The sequence below is a fragment of the Hibiscus syriacus genome, unplaced genomic scaffold (assembly GCF_006381635.1).
Source record: "Hibiscus syriacus cultivar Baekdansim isolate YM2019G1 unplaced genomic scaffold, ASM638163v2 tig00111366_pilon, whole genome shotgun sequence".
NCBI classification, from domain to species: domain Eukaryota; kingdom Viridiplantae; phylum Streptophyta; class Magnoliopsida; order Malvales; family Malvaceae; genus Hibiscus; species Hibiscus syriacus.
The window spans coordinates 1,715,009-1,728,595 of NW_024063071.1; positions in this window are offsets into that span (position 1 = coordinate 1,715,009).

Here is a 13,587-nt window from a genome sequence, read left to right on the forward strand (position 1 = left end):
AATTTTCCAGAAAAATGGTTTCGGGTAAGGGTTTATCTTAATCTAGTATTGTTTGGTCAAACCCATTTTTTCAAAAAAATGCTTTCAGGTTAGGGTTTATCTTAATCTAGTATAGTTGTTGTTTTGCTTGGATCCATTCTACCATTTTTTTATAATCTTGTACTGTTTGATCGAACCCATTTTTGATTGAAAATATAGTTATAGTTGATATTTTGCTTGGATCCATTCTGTCAGAATTTGTTGCAACAATTCTCATTTAGATTTTGAAATTGAAGAGACTGAAGAGAATCACTAGTAGCTAGTAATTTTTTTTAAAAAATAGTTAAATATAGATCATTCGACAATATATCAATAATATAGCTTATAAAAACACTAAAACATTATACAGTTCAAGCCAAACTTTAATTACAGGAAGCTGCAGTAGAACACAAGGCTTAGATAAAGGTAACCTTGTATAAGTCAAGAGAGTGATGAGTTTTTAGTCTGAGTTGGAAACATTTGCCTGCAGAAATATCAGAAGAGAGATTGAAGGAGTGAAAAAAAAAAGATGATGATTATTATTATATCATTACAAATGTTTGTTGAATGATCAATATATAATTTTGTTGTATACATAGGTTGCATAGAAGGAAGGAAACCAGTGGAAGCTTTGTCGGGTTCATCAACTCTATTCCCCCCCCCAAAATCTAATTTTCTCCTTGCTTTTCCCTGTAGAATTGGGACCAAGTCTTTGGTTAATGTGCAATATTTGAGCTTTAATGGAAGATTGAATAGTCTTAAAGAGGGGTTGTAAACTGTAAAGTAAAAGCAAGGATATTTGAATAGTCTTAAAGAGGGGGTTGTAAACTATAACATGTCCATTGCTTGTCTCTTTTCATTAATGTCAAGTTTCATTTTTCTTAGAAGATTAGGGTTAGTTCCCTTAACAACGGGGGTAACAAGCATAGGTTGACGTATCTTATCTTATTTATCATATAGAAGACTGAAATGGAAAAAAACAGAGTTTACCCAGAAGTTTAAACCACAAATACATAAAATCCTTCTAGTTTCAGCAATGCTGTAAGCCCATTGATATTCCAAGACAGAATCTTAACAAACTTTGTATTCTCCTTAGGAGGTGTTCGTCTCATAGTTCTAGGATTATATGTTATCTACCCTTTTTGCGGCATCTTATGGGCCAAAATAGTCCATGGTTCGCTTTGATTCACAGGAGTAACTCCATTTTCAGTACTAACATCTTTGCTATCAATGTCTTTTTTTTTTATAGAACTAATATTAAACCATGTTCAATCTATATAGTTTGAATAACATTGAATAATATTTTGAAGGGGTACACATAAATAAGCTAAACTTCAACTAAGTTCAAAATTCCCCTTGAATAAAAACATAAACCTTAATCTCGAAGAACTCCTATATAAAACCAGACAAAAATTGAGGCAAACAGTACACCATAAAACATAATGTTCTTAAAATCATTAAAGGGAAACACAACCGCAAAAGTTTGTTTAAACCTTAAATCTCCCATTGACTAGCCATCTTCTATAAAAAAACACGAGACAAGAGATGCCTCACTCCCTCAAAATTAGACATGTAAATTAGAGCATGTCAACCCAACCTCATTTGCCACCATGTTTTGCCTTCTTGTGAGATCCTAGACCGCTAGACTTTGGAGTCTTTGTTGAATATTTCCTAGCCTGCTTCCCTGGATGCGGTGTAACACCCCAACCCGTACCCGACCCGGATACGAGTCTGAGGTGTCACATTGACTTTTCAAACTTTGACTCTTGATAAAATTCAAAGAATTTTTAAAACATTTCATTAAAGTAAAAGAGGTTTAGTTACATAAACTGACCACAATAACCAAAATCAATCAGAGCATATTTAATTCAACCAATTAGTACATGCCAACTATACTCAAAATAACCAAAAACATTTAAATCCTCTATTTTCTGATCTGAAATTTTGTAAGGGAGGTGCTGACCTGTCTTACTCTTCTTCTCTTCTCTTCTTGCTTCTGTACCCTACGTGTGAAACAATTACATGCTAAGTCGAAGACTTAGTGAGGAATAAAAAAACTTATAATGCACTTTATAACATATATCAATACATGCATGTTCTGTTCTATCATGTTATACCAAATTACATGCTTTCTTCGTATCATATAAAATCATATCAGATTAATTACAGTAAATACATACATACACATAACTCATCATTAACAGTTTATCATGTAATCACCTACTTTTATGCTTAACCTTTTCAATCAAACACTATACACACACAACATCATATCATTTCTATAACATTTATCATACCACTAACATATATTTGTTTATATCTCTTGATTAGCCCATGTACATATGTGAGAACTATAGATATGTGAGTTTATGGAGGTTGTGCACTAATGTTGTCACCACAGCTCATATAAATGCACCGAAGTGCCACGTAGAATTGCACCGCAGTGCAGCGTAGAATTGCACCGTAGTGCCATATAATAATGTCCATAAGGACCACATATCATTCCTTAAGAATCATATACATATGCCAAGGATCAAGTATGTGTCTCACCAGACTTCACACATGTTCCAAAGAATACATATATGTCCCGAAGGACCACATATCATTCCTTAAGAATCATATACATATGCCAAGGATCAAGTATGTGTCTCACCAGACTTCACACATGTTCCAAAGAATACATATATGTCCCGAAGGACCACATAGACCCTCGACTCTTGGCATGCCAACTATACCCCTAGCTCTTATGACACATAACATGGGCATTGTCATTTATATCATTTCATATTCACACATGCATATTAATTATCTTTTATCACATGTCTGATCTCTTATAATCATGTAATCACATAGCTCATGTCATTTATTGTAAAATCACATATATCATGTAATATATATAACTTATACACTTTCTCATATGTTCACATGGTTCACATCACATGAATCATATCTTTTCATATAGTTTATGCTTTATTCTCTTATATTCCCATACATGTAATACATATCAAGCATGGTTACACAACTCCTTTCGATATAACTGCATGTACCTATATTCTTTTTCATATACTCACATAGTCATAATATATTTCATATAACCTCATGAAACAACTCACATGGATACATACTCAAATACTCATAGTTACATATCACTTAAATTATTCATATTTACCTAATCCATGGTCATATAGCTTTTATCACCAAGTCACTTATCTAATCTCTTATTCTCATATGTTCATATTTATCATATAACATAAGTTTTATTGCATATTTATATCTCATTCCTACATCACTAATTCATATATAATTTACATCATATCATCTACCTTATTCTGTATTTCTTAGTATACACTTACATTACCTAACCTACATTATACTTATAAACCTGAATATACTTCTATTATTTCTTTTATGTACAATTTAATCTATTTACTTAACTCAATTCCGTACAACTCTATAATCATTTCATATCACTCCATAGCTTCTATTACAACTAATGTATCATAATTTTATTTAAGCATATGAATATTTCTCCTCTATCTTATCTTATATGCTCATAGTATCACTTAAGTTCAAGTCTCCTGGTTAATATATTATTTGTAACTTTTGCTTACTTAGTTCATATCCTTTCTCATAAACTCACTTTTACCATATTCTCATGTTATTACTTAAATTATCTCATAACATGTATTCACGTAGTAATATTTCATTTATATATCAAAGATCTTATCACGTAACTTATCTTTTATATTCATATAATTTATTATCATATCATATGGTTTATATCATCATAACATATCACACATTCACATCAACCATATAATACATATACAATACATGTCAACACGTATGAATCATACACATATACTTCTATTTATGAATTCATGCATTTTACTATGGAAAATAGACTTGTCGCAAGTCTTATTTCCATTTAACATCATATAATACTAATATGCACTCACCTGGCCTCACTAGTCCATTCCAATCTCTTATCTTCCCTTTTTATCGATCTTACTTGTCAATGATTCCGGAACTCGTTTAGGCTTTGAATCTACATAATTATACATTTTAAGACAATTATTAGATACCTACACCTTGTAATTTGATACTAGCAACTTAAACGAACTTATTAAACCAATATTTACAATTTTCCTTTAGGGGGAATCGGTTCCCTACTAAGGGGGTATCGATTCCCTCATGACATTCTGGAAATTTTTGTTCGTTTGAAGGGGTATCGGTTCCCCTTGAATGGGTACCGATTCCCCTTGCCCAGAAATCATATTTTTAGCTCGAAAATCACTTCATTTTCAGCTCAACACTTCATATATCATCCCCTTTTTCATTCTTAACTCTAGTACACATACTTAAACCAATCTATATTTATTTATTTCATCTTAAACCTCAAAATCCTATCTTCCATATGTAATTCAAGAATCATACCAAATTTTCTATATGTTCTAAATCCAATTCTATCACTCCAAATCTCTTAATTTAACCATTGACAAGTCAAATTTAACTTCCAATTTAAGAAATGAACTTTATTCCAAGATTTCATTTGTAAACTCTAAATCTTTAATCTCTCCTAACTCCACCATCCTTTGCTTTTAAGATGATTTAAGCTTTCCTTAAGCTTAGTTATCATCTAATAATTAAAACCCAACCTTAAAATCAACAATTCAATTATAAACAAAGAAACTTACCTTTGGCTCTTGGCTTCCACGTGAAGAAGAAGAAGAAAGGAGAAGAGAACTCTGGAGAATTCTCTCCCTTTCCACGTGCATTTATAATCCCATTTTTAATTTATTTCTTGGTCAATTGACCCTTTTGCCCTTTATTTTCTTTAATAATTACTAAATAACCTTCATCATATATATCCAATAATCATTGAACTATTTCATTCTTATACTTTAGTCACCAAATTCTGAAACTTTACAATTTGGTCACTAACCCGGTATTGCGGATGTTACATGCGGTGTTGTTGTATGGCCACCCTTCTTACCATCTACTAACTTCTGCGGTGAAACTGCAAATTTAGCCTTTTTTGTGAAGCAGGGGTTGCAGTTTTCACAGGTCTATTCTTGCTCTTTGTTAGAGAAGTCTTCCTATGTAACCCTCTAGACCCGGCCTATGCGTTTCGACTAAGTCTAGTGGATCACATTATGATTATTAAAGACATTTTTCGAAACCGTTATTCTATCAATATAAAATCACATTATAAATAACATGAAATTATAAACAAATTATACTATCAAAATCCAACTCGTAAATATAGTACCAATAAATAATAATTTAATTTAAAACTTGTCTTCAAATTCAATATCACAATAAACCGAGCAGTATTAGCAAAAGAGTTATCATTATAAAATCCGATATTTTAAAATAAGGTCCATGTCACCAAAATAAAGTCAACTTGCCAGATAAAAACATTACAATTTGATTTACTTCAAGAGATATGTTGATCCTCCAAGTGCTCGAACCAAAGTATCTAACCAACAGTATCTGAAAGGGGAAAACATTTTCAAAAGGTGAGCTAGGCTCAGTGTGTCCCAACATTTCCATAAAATCACAATAGGTACAAATCATAGTCCAGTAATCTCACAAATTCGTAAAAGAGTTTAACTTTTTGAAAATCATAGTTTAAACCCTTTTCTGGTACACCATCAGTAGTTCCCAAAAGTATTTTCCATATAGCTTACTTTATGCACATAGCAAAAAGAAAGCCGACTTAAGGATAGGCTATGAAGCTTGTATCCTTAAGCCCAAGTCAATAAGTCCATATAGCTTACCCTAAGCACACAGCAAAGGAAAGCCGACCTAATGAAACATCTTGGGGCCCTCAAGAGTCACATTAGGCCCAGTTAGCTTGATCAGAGCTATTCCATCGTATTTCAATTCCAAATTCAATTGCACCGTGACATAAATTCCATAAATCCAAAAACATGGTAATCATATACCATTTCAAAACAAAATTAGATAGCAGCCATATTCCATAAATTGTCACATTAAATTGGTGCATCCATAAAACAATAGCCAATGAATTCGGTGTACCACATATTAAAACCAATAAAACAGTTCAATAATAAGTAGGGAACACACCTCGACAATAAGTTCAAATAGCAAATTTACTGATTGCTGGTTTTACCACGCTCTGCTACAATTTTCGAACGGGTGAATACTGGCACACGTGGTTTAACTGATCTAGAAGAGTTGGGTCGAGCTGTCGAACGATCCAGAGAGTCTCTTGTACCTTCAAACAATAATAATCTATCAGTCACAAATCCTATTTAATTGTTCAAAGCTAGTCTTCTTAAGTATATAAGCATTTTTTGAGTTTGACTATCAATTTGGGGTATTTTGAGTCTGAATTTGGCCAAACGGATTGCGGAAACGGAATCAGGACGTCGAAAATATAAAGTATGACTTTCGGAAATTCAGATTCTTGGTCAAAGTCAAATCACCACTTGACCATAGATTTGGAGACCTTCAGATTCGAATTTGACAAAACGGACCACAGAAACGATCGGCACGTCGAAAACTATCAGGATAGGTATACTCGGAAAAGATTAACGGTCGTTTAATGCTCGGTCAAAGCCATTTTAAGTTTTGGTCAAAGAAAGTCAACGGTCAATGGTCAACGGTCAACGGTCGGGTCGGGTCAACGGTCGGGTCGGGTCAGACCGGTCAAATCGGCTCAGACCGGTCAAACCGGCTCAGACCGGTTAAACCGGCTCAGACCGGTCAAACCGGTTCAAACCAGTTGAAACCGGTCAAACCGGTCAGAACCGGTTGAAAACCGGTTAAACCGGTTTTCCAGCAGCCACTCGCCCTGTGGCGGCGCGTGGCACGTGAGGCGTCCTCCGGGGCCCTAAAATCCCGAAAAAATTTCTAAAAATTATTTTGAGCGTTTCGAGATACTTACAACGATCGGTTCAAATTTTTGAACGGCGGAGAGCTCAATTTCAAATCGCCGAATCTTTGACTGCACCACCTCCTCCGCACCGCCGTCCCGGGGCCCTAAAAATCCCGAAAAATTTCTAAAAATTATTTTGAGCGATTTCGAGATACTTACAACGATCGGTTCAAATTTTTGAACGGCGGAGAGCTCAATTTCAAATCGGCCGAATCTTTGACTGCACCACCTCCTCACGCACCGCCGTCTACGGCGGACAAGGTTGACACCGGTGAACTCGGAACGGCACAAGGAACACGATGGTGCGGGAGGAGTCGTAAACAGAGCAACGATCAGCGGTGAATTTAAGGTTTTCGCTACTTGACTGGAAATTCCTGACGTTTGGCCGCGTTTCGCTTCTATTAATTGAAGGGTTTGCTCCTCGCTCGATGAGACACAACGGTGGTTTCAAACAACGATCGGAATTCGGACGGCGTCGGAATCGAGTTTGGAAGTGTGTGCGTGAGGAAGGATTTGTGAAATTGATTTCTTGTTTTTCAAAACAGAAATCACGCATATAACATGTCTGCCGACACTCCATGGTTAAATTCAGGGCTTGGTCCCTGAATTTTTTTTAACTTTAAAACAAGCTCCAAGTTTTAAAATCTTTCAATTCAGTCCCCAAATTTTCGCCAAATTTTCACAATTAAACCCTCCAAATTTAATTAAATATATTTTGAAAATCGGGGATGTTACAATTCCTCCCCCTCTACAAGAATTTCGTCCTCGAAATTTACCTTATGAGAATAGTTGAGAAACTGAGCCTCCATGACTCCAATGTCTCCCAAGTAGCTTCTGAGGGGCCTCGATTCCTCCACTGAACTTTGACCATTAGAATTCGTCTATTCCGAAGAACTCGTTCATCTCTCTCCAAGATATGAATGGGCTCCTCTTCATATGACAAATCAGGTCTCAGCTCTACTTCTTCTACTGAATAATGTGACCTGGATCTGGACGGTATCTCCTCAACATTGATACATGAAAGACATCATGAATACGACTTAGCTCAGAAGGCAACTCAAGCTGATATGCAACAGGTCCTACCCTCTTCAAGATACGAAATGGTCCAATAAATCTTGGACTCAATTTACCCTTACGCCCGATCTTACTTTTCTTCCAGGGTGAAACTTTCAAAAAGACCCGATCCCACTTCAAACTGTATATCCTTCCTTCTTGATCTGCATAAGATTTCTGCCTATCAAATGCCTCTTTCAACGGTCATGGGATTAATCTGACTGTGTCCTCCGTCTCTCGCAAACTCAGGTCCCAACGTTTTCCTATCACGCAACTCAGTCCAACAGATCGGAGTGCGACATTTACGCCCATAGAGCGCTTCATAGGGTGCCTACGAATCTGGTCTGATAACTGTTATTGTAAGCAAATTCAGCCAACGGCAAAAAGTTCACCCAATTACCATGAAAATCGATTACGCAACCCCGCAACATATCCTCCAGAATCTGAATTACTCTCTCAGATTGACCATCAGTTTGTGGATGAAAGGATGTACTATAATCCAATCTTGTTCCCAAAGCCGTATGTAACGCCTTACAAAATCTCGAAGTAAATCTCGGATCTCGATCAGAAATAATAGACAATGGAACACCATGCAATCTGACAATCTCTGAAATATATAACCTTGCCAGCTTATCCAAAGTATAATTTACTCGCACAGGAATGAAGTGAGCTGACTTTGTAAGTTTGTCAACAATCACCCAAACTGAATCTTTTTTCGAAGGAGTCATAGGCAAGCCAGTAACAAAATCCATAGTAATACGCTCCCATTTCCATTCAGGAATCTTGATAGGCTGTAACAAACCTGATGGATGTTGATGTTCTGCCTTAACTTGCTGACAAGTCAAAACCTAGCCACAAAGTCGATATGTCTTTCTTCATACCAATCCAATAATACCTCTCTCTCAAATTCCGGTACATCTTATCTCCTTCGGGGTGCATAGCATATGGACTACTATGAGCCTCAGTAAGGATAGTCTGCCTCAATTCAGCATCATCAGGCACACAATATCTACCTTTAAAGCATAAAACTTCATCCTGATCAATTGCGTAATCTGTGTTTGTCCCCTGCTCTACTTGCTCAAAGATGGAAAGCAAGGAGCTATCAAGGGGCTGCTTAGCTTTGATCTCATCAACCAAGGTCGGCTTAACTTGCAATTCTGCTAACAAAGTGCCATCGTCATATAAATTCATCTTGGCCATTAAAGACCTCAACTCTGATACCGTCTTTCGACTCAAAGCATCTGCTACAATGTTAGCTTTACCAGGGTGATAATCAATCACGCAATCATAATCCTTTAGGAGCTCTAACCAGCGACGCTGTCTCAAATTAAGTTCCTTCTGGGTCAGAAGATACCTTAAGCTCTTATGATCTGTGAAAATGTAACACTTCTCTCCATAAAGATAGTGTCTCCAAATCTTCAAGGAAAAAATTACTGCTGCCAACTCTAAATCATGAGTAGGATAGTTACTCTCATGCGGCCGCAGCTGACGGGATGCATAAGCCACCACCTTACTTTCCTGCATTAAAACACAACCAAGTCCTGAATGTGAAGCATCACTATACACTGTAAAATCCTTCCCAGACTCTGGTTGAATCAACACCGGTGCTTGAGTCAAAATCGCCTTTAATTTCTCAAAACTCTCATGTTGTGCCTCGCCCCAGTCAAACATCACATTCTTCCTTAACAACTTTGTCAAAGGAGAAGCAATGATCGAGAAGCCTTCAATAAAACGTCGATAATAACCAGCCAAGCCCAAGAAACTACGGATTTCAGATACGTTCTTAGGTCGTTTCCAATTCATAATAGCCTCTATCTTGCTGGGATCAACCTGAACACCTCGCGCAGAAATAATATGCCCCAGAAATGACACTTCTTGAAGCCAAAACTCACACTTGCTTAGTTTGGCATATAGACGATGCTCTCTCAAAGTCCGCAGAACGATCTTCAAATGCTCGTCATGCTCTGCCTCAGTACGAGAATAGATCAGAATATCGTCAATGAAGACCACCACAAATTGATCCAAATATGGTCAGAACACCCGATTCATCAAATCCATGAAAGCTGCAGGAGCGTTCATCAAACCAAAAGGCATCACTAAGAATTCATAATGACCATATCTAGTGCGAATAGCCTTTTTTGCAATATCTGATCCTTTAACTTTCAATTGATAATACCCAGAACGAAGATCAATCTTAGAGCATGCAGTAGCTCATCGCAATTGATCAAATAAATCATCAATCCTGGGTAGTGGGTATTTATTCTTGACCGTCATCTTGTTCAATTTCCGATAGTCAATACATAATCTTAGCGACCCATCCTTCTTTTTCACGAACAGAACTGGAGCTCCCATGGTGAAGTACTATGTCGGATAAATCCTCGATCGAATAATTCTTGCAATTGGACTTTCAACTCTTTAAGTTCCCTTGGAGCCATACGATAAGGTGCCATAGAAATAGGTGACGATCCCGGATAAGTCTCAATCTCGAACTCTACCTCTCTATCAGGAGGTAACCCAGGCAACTCCTCCGGAAAAACATCAGGAAACTCGCTAACTGTACGAATCTCCTCGATCGTGGACAATGCACCCTTGGTGTTCAAAATACAAGCAATGAAGGTCTCATATCCCTTCCGGATCATACGATCAATTTCCATCGCTGAAACTATATTGGAGAGATAACCACGCCGTTCACCAATTAACACAACAGTCCGACCATCTGAAGTCTTCAGAGTAGCCCGCTTGTATTCGCAATCCAGCTTTACCTTGTGTTTATTCAACCAATCCATTCCAAGAATTAGATCGAACTCCTCTAAAGGAAGCTCCATAAGATTAGCGAGAAAAATTTCTCCCTGAACCTCGAGAGGACAACGCCGGAATACTTTATTCACTAATACCGTTTGTCCTACTGGACTTGTAACTCTAACAGTATTTTCAGTGTTCTCGATCGAAATCTGAAGGTTTCGAGATACTGAGCTTGATACATAGGAGTGAGTGGAACCATTGTCCAATAATGCAAAGTATGGGGTAGAATAAATAGTAAATGTACCTGCAATAACCTCAGGCTCATCTCTGTCATCACGACGTCTAGTTGCATAAACCAAAGCTGGCTGTCTAGCCTCAGAAGCTGTTGGCCCTCTATTTTGCTGAGGTCGGGCTCTACTGTCTGTCCTGGACGCTGATCCTCGAGTCTTTCCTTGACTACGATCTCTAATTGGGGTCTGTACTGTAGTCTGCGAACGCACAGGAGTTTGGGTAGTGGTCTGCTCAAACGAAACTAACTGAGGACAATCCCTCCGATAATGACCACTAGATCCACACTGATAGCAAAGACACATCTTCTTACGACACTCTCCTGAGTGCTGTTTACCACAATACTCACAAAGGGGCCCATTATAATACGACGAGGAACCGCCTCGACTGACAGCTAAAGGTGAGGATGCTGCAGGCCTGAAACGTGTATTGTTTCTCTGAGGGGCTGAAGTACGAGTCCTCTTCCCGGACTGTGCTGATGACTCCATCGGGCCTGAAAATTTCTTAGATCGATCTTGATCAACACGCTCTCTACCAGAAGCTAAAACCTCCACCTCTTCCTCATCTTTGGCTCTGCCCACCAGCACATCAAATATCTCATCCTGATGGGTTACTACTTGCCTACGCAGCTCGTATCTGAGTCCAAGGGCAAATTTACGACATCGATCTCTCTCTATAGGTACTATACTGAATCTATACTTCAGCAACTTCAGGAACTCGATCTCATATTCAGAAACAGTCATGTCTCCCTGAACCAGGTCTTGAAACTGTTGTCGTCTCTGAGCTAAGTAGCGCTCTCCCAGAAAATGGCTCCGAAAGCAATCCTTAAAGAAATTCCAGGCCAAACGATCGGTAGGAACACTACTGGTCACTGACTCCCACCAAGTGTAGGCATTGCCATCTAACATCGCCACAGCACCCTAATATCTCTTAGTTGAGTCCAAACCCAACTGATCCATGCGTCTCTCTGTATCCTGGAGCCAATCCTCAGCTTCAGTAGGAGCTCCACCTATCTGTCCCCCAAAAGTTCTAACTCCATTGGCAATCAAAGTCTGCGAAATAGGAACCTCAGATACAACACCAGTAGCTCTGACTGCTCCCTGTATTAACTGCAGAAATTGTCTACCAAAATTCTCATCCAAAGCAACTCCGGCAGACTCTGAATCAATATCGGTCGCTCCTATTATCGGTGTAGTCATGCCAATTCCAGCGGCAGGAGGCAGATCCGTTGGGGTCGTAGGAGCATGATCACCTATCGGAGATGGGGGATCTACCCGTATCTCATCGATCGGATCTGCGAATCTAGCCACTCGACCTCGTCCACGGCTAGTTCGACGACTACGTCTAGCACTCATTTTGATGGATCTCAAGTTTACTACAGAAGATAAAACTTAGGGTTAGATAAGCACTTGGAGTCTCAAACATAGTTAAAATCTTAATAACTTTGTGACATGGCCTTAGTAACTCGTTTTGTAAAATATTTCAAAACCGTATTTTCAATGTAGACTCATACACAGTCCGAGGGTTAAAAACCAAAAGCTCTGATACCAATAAATGTAACCCCCTAGACCCGGCCTATGCGTTTCGACTAAGTCTAGTGGATCACATTATGATTATTAAAGACATTTTTCGAAACCGTTATTCTATCAATATAAAATCACATTATAAATAACATGAAATTATAAACAAATTATACTATCAAAATCCAACTCGTAAATATAGTACCAATAAATAATAATTTAATTTAAAACTTGTCTTCAAATTCAATATCACAATAAACCGAGCAGTATTAGCAAAAGAGTTATCATTATAAAATCCGATATTTTAAAATAAGGTCCATGTCACCAAAATAAAGTCAACTTGCCAGATAAAAACATTACAATTTGATTTACTTCAAGAGATATGTTGATCCTCCAAGTGCTCGAACCAAGGTATCTAACCAACAATATCTGAAAGGGGAAAACATTTTCAAAAGGTGAGCTAGGCTCAGTGTGTTCCAACATTTCCATAAAATCACAATAGGTACAAATCATAGTCCAGTATTCTCACAAATTCGTAAAAGAGTTTAACTTTTTGAAAATCATAGTTTAAACCCTTTTCTGGTACACCATCAGTAGTTCCCAAAAGTATTTTCCATATAGCTTACTTTATGCACATAGCAAAAATAAAGCCGACTTAAGGATAGGCTATGAAGCTTGTATCCTTAAGCCCAAGTCAATAAGTCCATATAGCTTACCCTAAGCACACAGCAAAGGAAAGCCGACCTAATGAAACATCTTGGGGCCCTCAAGAGTCACATTAGGCCCAGTTAGCTTGATTAGAGCTATTCCATCGTATTTCAATTCCAAAATTCAATTGCACCGTGACATAAATTCCATAAATCCAAAAACATGGTAATCATATACCATTTCAAAACAAAAATTAGATAGCAGCCATATTCCATAAATTGTCACATTAAATTGGTGCATCCATAAAACAATAGCCAATGAATTCGGTGTACCACATATTAAAACCAATAAAACAGTTCAATAATAAGTAGGGAACACACCTCGATAATAAGTTCAAATAGCAAATTTACT